This window comes from Biomphalaria glabrata, chromosome 4 (genome assembly GCF_947242115.1).
Source record: "Biomphalaria glabrata chromosome 4, xgBioGlab47.1, whole genome shotgun sequence".
Classification (NCBI taxonomy): Eukaryota; Metazoa; Mollusca; class Gastropoda; family Planorbidae; genus Biomphalaria; species Biomphalaria glabrata.
In genome coordinates this window covers 30,085,512-30,098,420 of record NC_074714.1, presented here as the reverse complement: position 1 = coordinate 30,098,420, position 12,909 = coordinate 30,085,512, and the positions used below count along the sequence as shown (strand labels likewise).

Genomic DNA, 12,909 nt, shown 5'->3' with positions numbered 1-12,909 from the left:
GGATGGAGTTTCTATTGATAGAGCTAAAGAAATCAAGGCACTAATTGAGGAGTATAAGAATATTTTTACGGATTTATCTGGAAAAACAAGTATTATAAAACATGATATCTAGTTAACCGGCAAAGTACCAAATAAACTGCCACAATATACGATCCCATTACACCATAGAGAAACATTACAGAAGGAAATTGATGAGCTACTAACACTTGGAGTGATAGAACCATCTAGTTCACCATGGGCTGCACCAGTCGTGCTTGTTAAAAAAAAGTGTGGCAACTTAAGATTGTGTGTGGATTATCGACAGTTGAATAAAGTCACACAATTTGATCCATTTCCAATGCCACAAGCAGAAGAAATGTTTACTAAGCTAAAAAATGCAAAGATTTTTAGCACGTTGGATCTGTCAAGAGGATACTGGCAAGTACCTCTAAAACAAGAAGCTAAACCATTATCGGCATTTAAGACACCTTCGGGCATATATCAATGGAATGTGATGAGCTTTGGCTTGGTAAATGCTCCAGCCACGTTTAACAGAATGATGGCCAAATTATTCAGTCATAGAAGAGACACAATTTGTTATTTAGATGATATATGCATTTTTAGTGAGCAATGAGATGAGCATATACAAAGCCTTGGAGAGGTTTTTAAAATTATCAAAGAAAACAATTTAACATTGAAACCAACAAAGATAAAAATTGGCCTAAGTGAAATTTCATTTTTGGGGTATAAGATTAAAAATGAGTACATTACACCATTGGAAGAAACTGTATCAAAAATATTGGACATTAAGGTACCAAAGACAAAGAAGCAAATTAGAAGCCTTTTGGGGTTATGCAACTTTTATAGAAAATTTATCGCAAATTTTTCAGAAATAATTGAACCACTAACAAATCTAACAAAGAAAGGAAAACCTAACAATATAGTGTGGACGGAGGAATGTCAAGAAGCATTGGACATAATTAAAACTTTCTTTTCTGGGGCACCGATTTTGAAATTACCGGACAATACTAAGGAATTTATTTTGGCTACAGATGCATCAGCCATTGCAATAGGAGGCTGTCTAATGCAAAAATGGAATGGTGTCCCACATCCTGTTTTATATGTGAGCGAAAACTGACAACATCTGAGTTGAAATATGCTACCATTGAAAAGGAAGGACTAGCCATTGTATGGGGTATAACAAAATTAGGGTTCTACCTAATGGGAGCTAAATTTGAACTATGGACGGATCACGCTCCCTTGGCCTTCATTAATACAAATAAACTAGGGAACAACAGAATAGCCAGATGGGCATTGCAACTTATGGATTATAACTTTGAGGTCAGGACAATACCAGGGAAAGACAATGTGATAGCGGACACATTATCACGGTGTACCTAAGAAGGAAAAGAAAAGGAAGTAAGGAAAGGAGCTTGGCCACGTCAATTTTGTTTCTGTTGGTTGGTCAAAAGAATAATGTCAGTAAAATCATTTTGGTGAGAACACAATGAATAGCAGTGTAATGAATAGACATCTATAACAGATTGGAACATTTTGTAAATATACACATATTACATGTATATGTAATCGAAGACTGAATGGATTGACGAAGCTTTGTTACATGTGTGAGGTGTCGAGATATTAATATATGGTGTTGTATTGAGAATTTGATGAAACCATTGTTAGAAATGTAAAATAGAGTATTACAGTTACATAGTTAATTATAGTTTATAATTGTGAATTATGAGATTTACACGGATTGGGTCGTTGGGGAAGTCTGGACATTATACATTGGGATGGATGTAAGTAATTTTGAACCTAAAATAATAATGTAAAGAATGATGATATTTAATTTTGCTGTTGGAGGGTTTTGTTGTTGTCGTTGGTTTTTACCTGGTTTAAAAGAATGAGAATTAATGAAGATAATATAATTATATTGAACAGTGATTTATAATTTTATTTGATGTTTAAAAGACGTTCGATGTACATCGAACTTAGCAAACAAGGGGGGTGTTACGGTCGTAGCGCAGCATGGTGTGCATGAATAATGGTGCGAATTTGTGTAATGAATGGAAGTGATGTTGAAAAGGGGAAGCCGGGAGTAATTGACAGGAAGAGAAATGAAATGTTCGTATTTACATAACTTGTTGTAATATTAAAGTATTTATAGAGTAATAACCTGAGAGTCTATTATTATTTTGAAGAGTCTTGTGTCGTAACAAATAGATATACATGTTCCCGCTGTTAATGAAATATCGTTTGACGCAAATGAATTAATCTAAAACAATAAATATTGTCTATGCCTACAACGCTTCAGATTCCAACTATTAACTAACTGTCAGTATTAAGCCCTTGAAGCCAGAACCAGAAGCAGTCCTTGGACTTTTAATTACAAGCCTGATGATCAGTTGTTGGTCTGATATTTAGTGATGGGAACTAAACTAAATTTAAAAAGTTAAACTAAAACTAATTTTCAACTAAAATAAAGTAGTTACACTAAAAGTCTATCATGAATTTCAAAATAAAGTTAAACTAAGCTAAAGAAAATTAATTAAACTGTACAAACTTTACATAACTATTTTTTTTTTGGAAGGGGTGCGGGGTTGAACTAGACCTATTTAGCTATAATCACCCAACTCTATGCCTACGGTTCGATAACTTTGTAGAAATATTTATCCATAATAAAATCAGTAATAAGGAATATGTTTCTTACATAAACATTAATGCCCAATACAAATTTTAAAAAAAGATGTCTAAATAAATATGTGTGCTTGTATTTTTGGCTTAAATTAAAACCTTTAAAAAGAATGGTACTCTTTTTTTTAAATTATATAAACTTATATAACGGAAAATAACATAGATTTAGAAATTCAAATTTAGATCTAGTAAACAAAGAAATAGAAACGAAACCTTTGGAGTTTTAAGAAACATAAGAGACGTATAACTAAAGTATAGTGTAAAGTACATGCTTGACTAACCATGCCATTGTGTTACTTTCTTGTCTGACCACTTGACATTAAGCAAACACTATTGCGTAACGCGCAATAAAAAAAATCACATGGTGGTCTGTAGTATCATCAGCTACACACGTACAGTACACTAGGCCTACATGTGTATGTCTATCTGATCAGGTTATTAAAATCAGTCGGACACAGTCTATTTACTTTATGGTCAGAGAGGGTGTGGATTAAGATTTTTTTTTTTCTAGAGTTGGTTATCCTAATGCTTTTAGATCAATATATACCTAACTGTCGATTTAGACATAGATCTCAATAATAAGTCTTAAAACTAAAAAAGGGTGTACTTGACGTTCCTGCAGTTAATAAATTATTGTATGCCGCACATGAATTGACTTAAACCACTAAATATTGACCTAACTCACTAATCAGACTCCCACTAGAAACAGAAATTAAACACCACCACGTGGCTCACAAAAAATTCGGAACAACTCCATTCATAATACTGCATTGAAGCTTTTGGCAAAAAGCAAACAACATTTTATAATACTACTACTTACAAGTGCAGATATTGACTCCCATAACTTCTACCAGCATTTTACTTTACCCTTGATAATCAAAGTTATGGATATCACATGACCAGATAACAGGGATGTGCGTTTCAACCCTGGCCACATGTTGAAAAGTTGTACAAACTTTAATTAAACTTTTTAGTTAGTAACTAAACAAATTAATTAAACTGCGACTTCAGCTAATTTTTTTTTTCTAGTTAAACTTTGGTCTTAATTAATTTTTTTTTAGTTAAACTTAAAGTTTCTAGCATTTTAGTTAACTTTTGCCCATCACTACTGATATTCATGAAGTACCAGGTGACCGAGCCTCGCTCGGAGGAATAATCTATAAACGAAAAATATTTACCCGAAACCTTTTTTTGAATGATGAAAATAAGCGATCTGGTAAAGACTACCAATCTGAAGTGTTGCTTTTGTGTTCTTTTAGTTCTAAATGACATCGTACATGCCATACATGGCGATTCGAAAATAAAGTCTCCATGTAGTCTAGAAAAACAAATCTCACATTGAATCTTTTGCGTTAAACTATTGGCCTATTATTGGCTTGGTAGAAAGTCTTTGCAGTGTAACTTCTCAAATGGTTACGTTCAGACATTTAATATTGCAATTAGTATATTAATTATGGCTTCTGTACGAAACATCAAGTGATGCCAAACCTCTAAGTTATTGGGTAAAACATTTTGTAGCAAACTAAAATGGCGCATTTGTCCCTAAGAGACTTTAAAGCATTGCGTTAGTATTGTAAAGAAGCGTTTCCCTTCGAGCACCTGTGTTATGCCGAACGCCTTTAAGCTCACTAAAAAGCCTTTGGCAGATGTTAGAGTCCCATACGTGAAACGTGCCCTGCCCAGCGTGACTGTCGGACTAGACTGTAAGAAGTTGTGCGGTCTTGCCACCGAATGTCCATGGTGTGCAAATATCTTCGGTGAAAGCGTTCAAGAAGTCTTAGTTGCTTTCTGTCAAGTACCCATGTCTCAAATCCACATAGAGAGGTAAAGAGAACCACTGCTTGGTAGACACTGATTTTGTAGGCAGACGGAATGATTTATTTCGCCACACTCTTGCTTGGAGGCGTTCAGAAGTACTACTGGCCCTGATCAGACGCTTATCAACCTCCCTTAAAAGCAATACATCATTTAATACTCTGCTTTCCAGACTTGTGAAGGTGTCTACTACGTGTGTCCATTCACGATGATCTTTGCGGCTGAGTTGATTTTTTTGGATGAATTCCGGAACATGACTTCCGTTTTGCCGAGGTTAGGGTCAAAACCAAAAGAGGCGACAACGTACGCTGATTCATTGACCAGGAGCTGGAGATCATGTCAATGTGAGCAAGTAAGACGTAGAGAAGCTGTGTCAGGACCACTTCCTTGGTTTGGGTAGACTTCGAAGATTGAACACATTCTAATAATTTATCAGCAAAAAAATAATATTAACCTGCATAGTAGGACTATGTAAATTTTGCTAATCGATCTAAACTGTCAATATTTAGCCATTTGCTTTGATAAGAATATCTATAAAGGACATCTATTCATTTACCTCGAGTTTTCCCTTTGTGGCCAATGAGTTGAGATTTTTTTTTCTCATTTATATACATATACGTTGAAATTATAAAGAAAATTGTTAGAGCCGTTTTCGAAATAAAATTTATATATATACTAGACAGATATTACCCGCTGCCCTCGGGTCTTTACTTATGCAACTACTGTATGGTCACTGATATAGTGCATTAGGAACAATTAAAGAAAATAATAATGCTATAAGTAAAATGCATGACTTCATGAATAAAAAAAGATTATGAATGGAGCTAAAAATAGCTAATTGACCTGAATTCAATTTTTTATGAAAACATTGGCGAACGAATGTAGATTGTAGATCTATGTAAAAATGCTTTAGAAAAACAAATTTGAATGTTAATTTGATTAAAATATGAAATGAATGGACAATAATTAATATATTCATGTGTTTAATTATAAAACTATCTTCGTGAAGAGAAGTTCTATCATCTTAGAGTTGAATTAGAGTTTTAGACCTAAGAATAGAGAAATGTGTAACATTTCGTGTAATGTCTAATGAAAGAATGTACGTTAGGAATTCTAAATTCGCAGATATAAGGAACGAATTTATGTAAAAATGCTTTTAAAACACAAATTTGAAGCTTAATTTTATTAAATAATAAAATCAATAGACTATATTTTGTATTTTCATGTGTCAAAGTAAAAAACTATATGTGCAAAGTGTAGTTCTTAAAATTAAATCTAAATCTAAATCCTTTCGATCTTTTCTCATGTAAACATGGTAAACATGGCCTAGATTCATAAAATAGCATACTTTCATAGAGTTGGTCAACTATTTTTTTTTTGAGGGTCTCAAGTTTGTTTTAGGGCAGGGCTCCTCAACCTGTGGGTCACGCCCCCCTTGGGGGTCGATTGACGATTTGCCAGGGGTCGCCAGAGACCATCAAAAAAATGAATAGTTTTGTCTATTCTTCTATTGCTGTGTGTCTGAGCGGAAAGGGGGGAAGGGTCGCGGCAGAGTGTGGAATTGTAAAGAGGGGTCGCCGAGCTTAAAAGGCTGAGAACCGCTGTTTTAGGGCAACAATACATACACTACGGTCTAAGTTAGTACCCAAGGAACAGTTCTGTATGTATATATGTATGTATGTATGTATGTATGTATGTATGTATGTATGTATGTATGTATGTATGTATGTATGTATGTATGTATGTATGTATGTTTGTATGTATGTATGTATGTATGTATGTATGTTTGTATGTATGTATGTATGTATGTATGTATGTATGTATGTATGTATGTATGTGCCGAATAGAAATCAAAACCATTTGACCAATCTTGGTTTAACTTAGCACATGTTACACAGATTAGTTTGTGATTGGCCTATCATTTTATATATATACTGTCAATCATTGGCATAAATTTAAACAATAAGGTAAAAAAAAAGGAAAAAATAATACGAATAATGGTATATTATTTAACAGTTTTGCAAAGTGTTTAGCAACACAAGCTATTTACAAGACATGTGGGTATCCGGTCGAATATCATATTTTACTATCCAGCCATATCCGGCTCCGGCCAAATATCGAAGAGTACTATCCGGTGCACCCCTATTGAACATACTTTTTATCAAGAAAAACATTTTAAAAAAATATATTTTTTAAAAAAGACAATATCTCCATTATACAACTTAAAAACGGCAAAACGGCAGACATGAACTGAGCTGTGGTTTTTCTTGACTGTTTGGGAACTTAAAGAGACTTTCTATTCTAATCATAAAGTACAATGTCATCTAGACCCAACAGAACACAAAAGCAACAAGTCCGAATGGTCGTCTTTACCCGATCGTTCATTTTAGTCATTACAAATAATATTTCCAAAATGAATTCTGAAATATGTCTTACCTTTACAAATTATTCAACCGAGCGAGGCTCGGTCACCTGGTACTAAGTACTAAATGATTAACTAACTGTTTAATTTTTTAATTGATTCGTGTATTGTTATTGACTATGAATAATTATGCAAACCCTTCACTTGATCCAAGAATGGAAAATGGGAGAAAAAAAAACATTTTGTACCAGACAGACAGAATGAGTTGATATAAGCTTATTAAAAAAATAATTTTAAAAAGATGTATAAATCAAAGTGCCGACATTGTGGAGTTATCCACCTGAACAATGACCTTTCCTTTCAAGGTCATTAGAAATATATTGACACATTGTAAAATAGTCAAATGATTTCAAGTTGTACTTACCTATATCCTTTGTGTCCTAAAGATAAACAGTTCTTGTGATAGAAATAAAGGAAAATGTCTGAATGTTTCAATCACTTTTGATGTGGCTCAGACGTTGTTGATGTGGCTCAGACGTTGTTGATGTGGCTCAGACGTTGTTGATGTGGCTCAGACGTTGTTAATGTCATAGAGAGAAATGGTTGGCACGAGCACATCTGTCCTTATTTCATAACGTCATAGCTTTGCACAAAATCCAATTGCAATGCAATATTTATTTTCGTAACCTGTTTAACAATTTTAAACCTAACTTAACAGAACCAACGTAATTGAATCTAGTTTACACAGTGCCAGATTCTCACTTGTGACAATGCTCTTTGCTACAGTAGGAAATAATAATTATAATAAAACAAATCAAAATTGCAACAAAAATCTTAATTAGACAAGACAAAATGCTAGTTGTATATGATCTCTATGGATTCTAGATATGTTCTTAAATACAATGTTATTTTACTTTCAAGTGAAACAACCAAAGATTGAAAGGTAAGTGCGGTTTTGACTTGCTGTTGACAAGAGCAGATAACGTGGAAAATATCACATGGAGCTTAAGACTGAATATGTGTCTCTTTCCCGAGTAATCTCCTCTTCAATTCTCTAGTAACTCCTTCTGTTTGATAAGTTTGTTAAGGTGTGACGAGCTTGGTTTGTACATGTTTTCGATGTCTGATTGCGAATGATTCTAGAACTTTATGCTTGGAATGTTTGTGGAGCTGGATTTCATATTAAATGTGTGCACATGTTTATTAGCAAGAGATTTTTTGTTTTAACAATACCAGTCGACCGGCGGCGTAACATACGCCGCTATTTTGCAGGTCCGGCAATAGGCCACGTAACCAATGTGTCCGCAGTGTGCCCCAAACTTTCATAGGGCCCGCGCTAATTCTAGGTGTATAAATTATTAAATTAAACAATTTTATAACTTATAACAGATTTCCCACGGCATCCTGATTTACCAGGAGCTCCTGGAATTCTCCTGAAATGGCAAAATATATGAAAAAGTCCTCTCTGAAAATTATTAAAATCTTTTGAAAACTCATACAAATCTCCTGAAATATATACACAAAAATTGTCATTTTGGGGTGTCATTCAATATGGAAATCGCCAATCCTACGCGCGATAAAAAAAAAAAACACGCCATTATCACGTAATTGTGGAATCTGGTAACAGAAGCTTCATGCGCCTCAAACTAATGAAGAATTACTTGTGGTCAACAATTCTCGTAGATAGATTGAAAAAATTAATATTTCTTGATATTGAGCGTGATCTATGTAGGAAATAGAATTTTTCTGATATACTGTATGACTTCGCTTCACACAAGGCTCGTAAAGTAATTCTGTACGTAGTAAAGAATGAATAAAATGCAAAGACGAATTTATTTTTTAATACAAACTATTAATTTTCCCTTATTATCCATATCCCTACCAAATTTGGCCACACGAAATTCGTTTCGCATTGAGCCCCACAGTGGTTAAGTCCGGCCCAGCTATTTATTGACGGGTGAATACAGAGTAGATTACTTGTTCTCTTTCCATGACTTCTTGGTCACAATGGTTAAATCCGGCCCTGCTATTTAGTGACGGGTGAATACTACTTGTTCCCCCCCCCCTCTTTTTTTTTCGCCTCTAAAATTACGTGGGGTAACTCTAGTCTGTCCGACTTGCAGAAATAAAAGAGTGATCTTTCCATTACTTGGTGTCCAAACTCTTGAGTTATGAAGAGAATTATATATATATATATATCAGTGGTCTTCAACGGGGGCGTTTTCGAGATTTTGGGGGGCTCTGGGAGCCATAGGGGTGGTAAGTGTGGCGCTGGGCACAAAAGGGGCGGTAAGGGGGCGCTGGGTATAAAGGGAGAAAGAAGAAACTAAAGGTGCACTGAAACAAAACAAATTTAAATATTCTTCAAAATTAAAGCTGGCAAACATAATATAGACAAATTATAGTTAGCTTGCTTCTAATTTAAGAACAGAAACAGCATTAGAAATTGAGTTTGGAAATCCAATTTACTATTTTTACATTCTTACTCTTTTCTCTTACTCTGTAATCGGAGGGTATCTAGTATCTCATAGATTTTGCGCGCATAACCGTTTAAGATTTGACAAACAAAGTAAGTAATACCCTTTTAGATTATATTTTATTTTATCTACATATGTTAATTTAGTGATATGTAAATGTTAATTGAAAAAAAAACAACGTTAAAGCTAACATTCAAATAGAATAATTTAAACTTTTTTTAAAACAAAACATTGATAAAGTGTTGTTACGAAAACTCATTAAGAGTGTTAGTGAATAGCCACTAAATAAAAAGTATGTTCTACTTTGAATGACGGCATTTTCAGATGAGGTTATGAAACCAAGTCGGCTTCACGAACTTATAGCAATATTTAAAAATAATTTAAGAATATTCATGAACAATTATAAAAATATATTAAAACAATATTAAAAACAAAAAACAGCAAAGCAGTATATGTTTTAGTGGCCTCTTAGCAAAATGCATAGTTTTTTAAAAAGTCTTATGATATTGTTTGAAAAGCTAAAATTATTTTTTTTAAAGCATTTGTTACACAGAAAGACTTTTTTCTTTTAGTGATGAAATACTATGTAGCTTTTGACGACCTATAGGGAACTATCAGTGGTTTGACGCTACAATGACTTCATATGTAGGCCCTAATATAGAATAGAGAACAGCTCTATTCACTATTCACCTTGTGAGTTATGATATACAAGAAAAGTTTAGCCTGCAATTTCATTTCTATTTGAATCTAATTTATAAAATTGTAAATAAAATATAAACCCATGCCGAAAATAATTTCATCTTTCAACAGCTTTGTGAAACAAATGATGAAAAAGATATTAGACTTTTGTTGTTAAACTGACGTTCGATGGATTTCGAAAGGGTTTTGTTATTGCTCGTTTTTTTAATCTCTTAAATAATTTTTTATTATTTTTTTTATGAGAAACAGGAAGATTCAATGATTGGCGATGATTTAAAGCAGGCTTAAAATGGTTTTGCATGGTAGGCATCTAACGCAAATGAATAAAACGAACCTCCGTTTGCTACGAATGTGATATACTTTCATTGATTATATCATTTTTTATATTAAATCTATTTTAAATAGTTTTACATAGTCTCGCATAACTTGTTTGTTGACAATTGAATTACTGCTTAAGGACACCGATATTTATGCACTTCACATAACAATGCTCTAATACGGCTTGCTTCTAAAATTAAAAAATATAAATGACAATTATTAAACATGAGTTACTGATGTTCAAATTAAGTTGCTGGAAGAAATAGATTTACAAAATTATGACTTCAGTAAAAAAGAATGTTAACATAGGAGGCACACAGTGGCGTAGCTAGGGTGGGGGGATGAGGGGGGGAGAATTTGAAAATCCACCCGGGCCCCCACTTGAAGGAAGCCCCAAATTAGTGTTTTTTAATTAATTAAATTAAATATTACTCAAAATGCAAGGGCCCACGAAGAGGTCAATCCCCCTGTCCCCCAAAACAATTGAAAATTCCTAGCTACGCCCATGGGTGGACAATAAAAATGTGGCTGCATTAAAAATTTTCAGTAAAATTCCAAAACTATGGTCGAAAATGGAATTATTTTTTTAGCATTTTCATCAACATACATGGTTAACCTAGATTTAGTACGTAACAAACTTAATGAATAAGCAAAGAAATAGACTGGATGTAGCCACTAGAGGAGACCTTCGCTTTGCTTTGGCTAATTCAAAGTTTGACATTTCTGATATTGTCTGACTGCATGAGTCACAAGGTTCCCCATTAGCTTAATTTTATTTTGTAGTGAATTCAAAAATTATAATATTTATATTAAAAATAAAAATTTACAATTAAACCTAAAAACAGTAATTTAAAAGAGACTATTCTTAGGATTTGAAAGAAAGTCTTGACAATGAAATTAATTTTTGTGTGTAATCACTGTAAATTATTTGACATAATTTTTGTATCGTGATAATATTGGCTGATTATGCCTTTGATTCCGAAGATTACGGCTCAGTGCAGTGTTTCACATAACTACGCAAAGCAAGCCAGTTGAGACCTGCATATTTTCCCGAATTTTGTGCAGACAACGCCGTTGTCTGCTGGCGGTCTATTTAAGTTTTTTTTTTCTTTTGCGCCTGTCTTCAATACTTTTCTTTGAGTCTCAAATGTTTGTCCCTGTCACAGATGCCATTATAGATTTATTTGTATATTTCACATTTAAAAGCTTATGTGTAAATAGAAATATAAACCCTTGACTGAGCCTCAGGAATTACCCCACAAATCTAGATCCTTGACAGCGCCTCAGGTTTTACCCGAGACATAATTACGATGTTGCAAATCTATTGGTTGATTTGAAAATAAATAAAGACATTTTAGCGCCAGAGAATTGACGAGAGTAGAAAGAACGCCAGTCGATGAAAGAATGTCCTAGTAGACAGTCACGTTTCTAAGAGCTCTGATTTAAGGCCTTTGTAATGTTTTTTGAGCTTATTGATCTGTAACTTGTACATAAGCTGTACTTACGTTTTATATTTAAATAAAGTTCCAGAGTTGTGTTTTAACAAAGAATCTTTTATTGTGAATCCTAGTTCATCATTTATTCAACTATTTTAATTCAAGTAAAATCCCCGGCACCACAACACACGTTGTGACATCTTGTGTTGTGACAGTCCCGCAGCTTTTGTGAGAGTTCTTCAACTGTCTTTCTCAGAGACCATCTGCTGCCAGAGAATGCTGCCAGGTACTTCCTTTATGCCAGTGAGTGCGAAATGGCGCCTAAATGGATCTTTATAGCGCTTACGGGGGGCACCTCATTAACTCCGTCCTCCTCTAAGCTCGCCTTTGGCATGTGGTCGTCTTCCATGCGGGATGTTATTGACAGCATACAAAGTAAGAAATCAATGATATTTTGTTCAAATTTGCCTTCTCACGCTTCTGTATAAGTGGTTTTTTTTAGAAGGGGGGGGGGCGCTGGCGAATTTTATTTAAAGAAAAAATACCAAAAGGGGGGCGGTAGGCCAAAAAAGGTTGAAGACCACTGATATATATATATAGATGTAAATATTCTGTGTATAATAAACAGTTTTAACGTGTAAATATTCTATGTGTCTTTATAAATGACAGTTTAAACGTGTTTTTATAAATAGTTATTTCAGCTTGACATTACTGGCTATATGTGGGTGGGGGGTTTTCTAACTTACAGACCAAAAGAAAAGAGTCACTTTTCCCGAGCTAATATAAAACACGTTAATTGTTGTTCAACAATTTATACCATCCATTGGAAAGCAAGACACAGAGAACAAGTCGATTCACTTGGCCAGACACCACATAGTAATCTCTGAAGTAGCACCAAGAACAGCAAACAAAATATTGAAATTGTATTATTCTAAACTCAATAGACTTGAACACAAGGAGACTGGGACTATCATTACACTTGTCTGCAAATATTTAGTTATTCTTCTACTTAACAGTGCACAACTTGAACAAGGGAAGAAACAGGTGATTATTCTGTGTTTTACCTGCATTGGGTGGAGACGTCAGGGGACGTCATCAACTTTTATTACGAATAGAATGGAATGTA

At 34.0% G+C, this 12,909-nt stretch overlaps 1 protein-coding gene across 6 annotated transcripts in view; it reads right to left on the bottom strand.

The window, feature by feature from the left end:
* Positions 1-12,909, bottom strand: part of LOC106061374 (uncharacterized) — a 195,208-nt gene extending 182,299 nt beyond the window's left edge. For 2 of the 6 annotated variants that reach the window (XM_056027268.1, XM_056027269.1), the window contains exons 1-2: positions 12,530-12,864; positions 7,278-7,633 (exon numbers count right to left, since the gene is read on the bottom strand). The gene's annotated coding sequence lies outside the window, so the exon portion shown is untranslated. Of the gene's footprint in view, positions 1-7,277; positions 7,634-12,529 lie in introns of all 6 variants that reach the window. The other 4 variants (XM_056027271.1, XM_056027266.1, XM_056027267.1 and 1 more) reach the window with 4 other exon arrangements.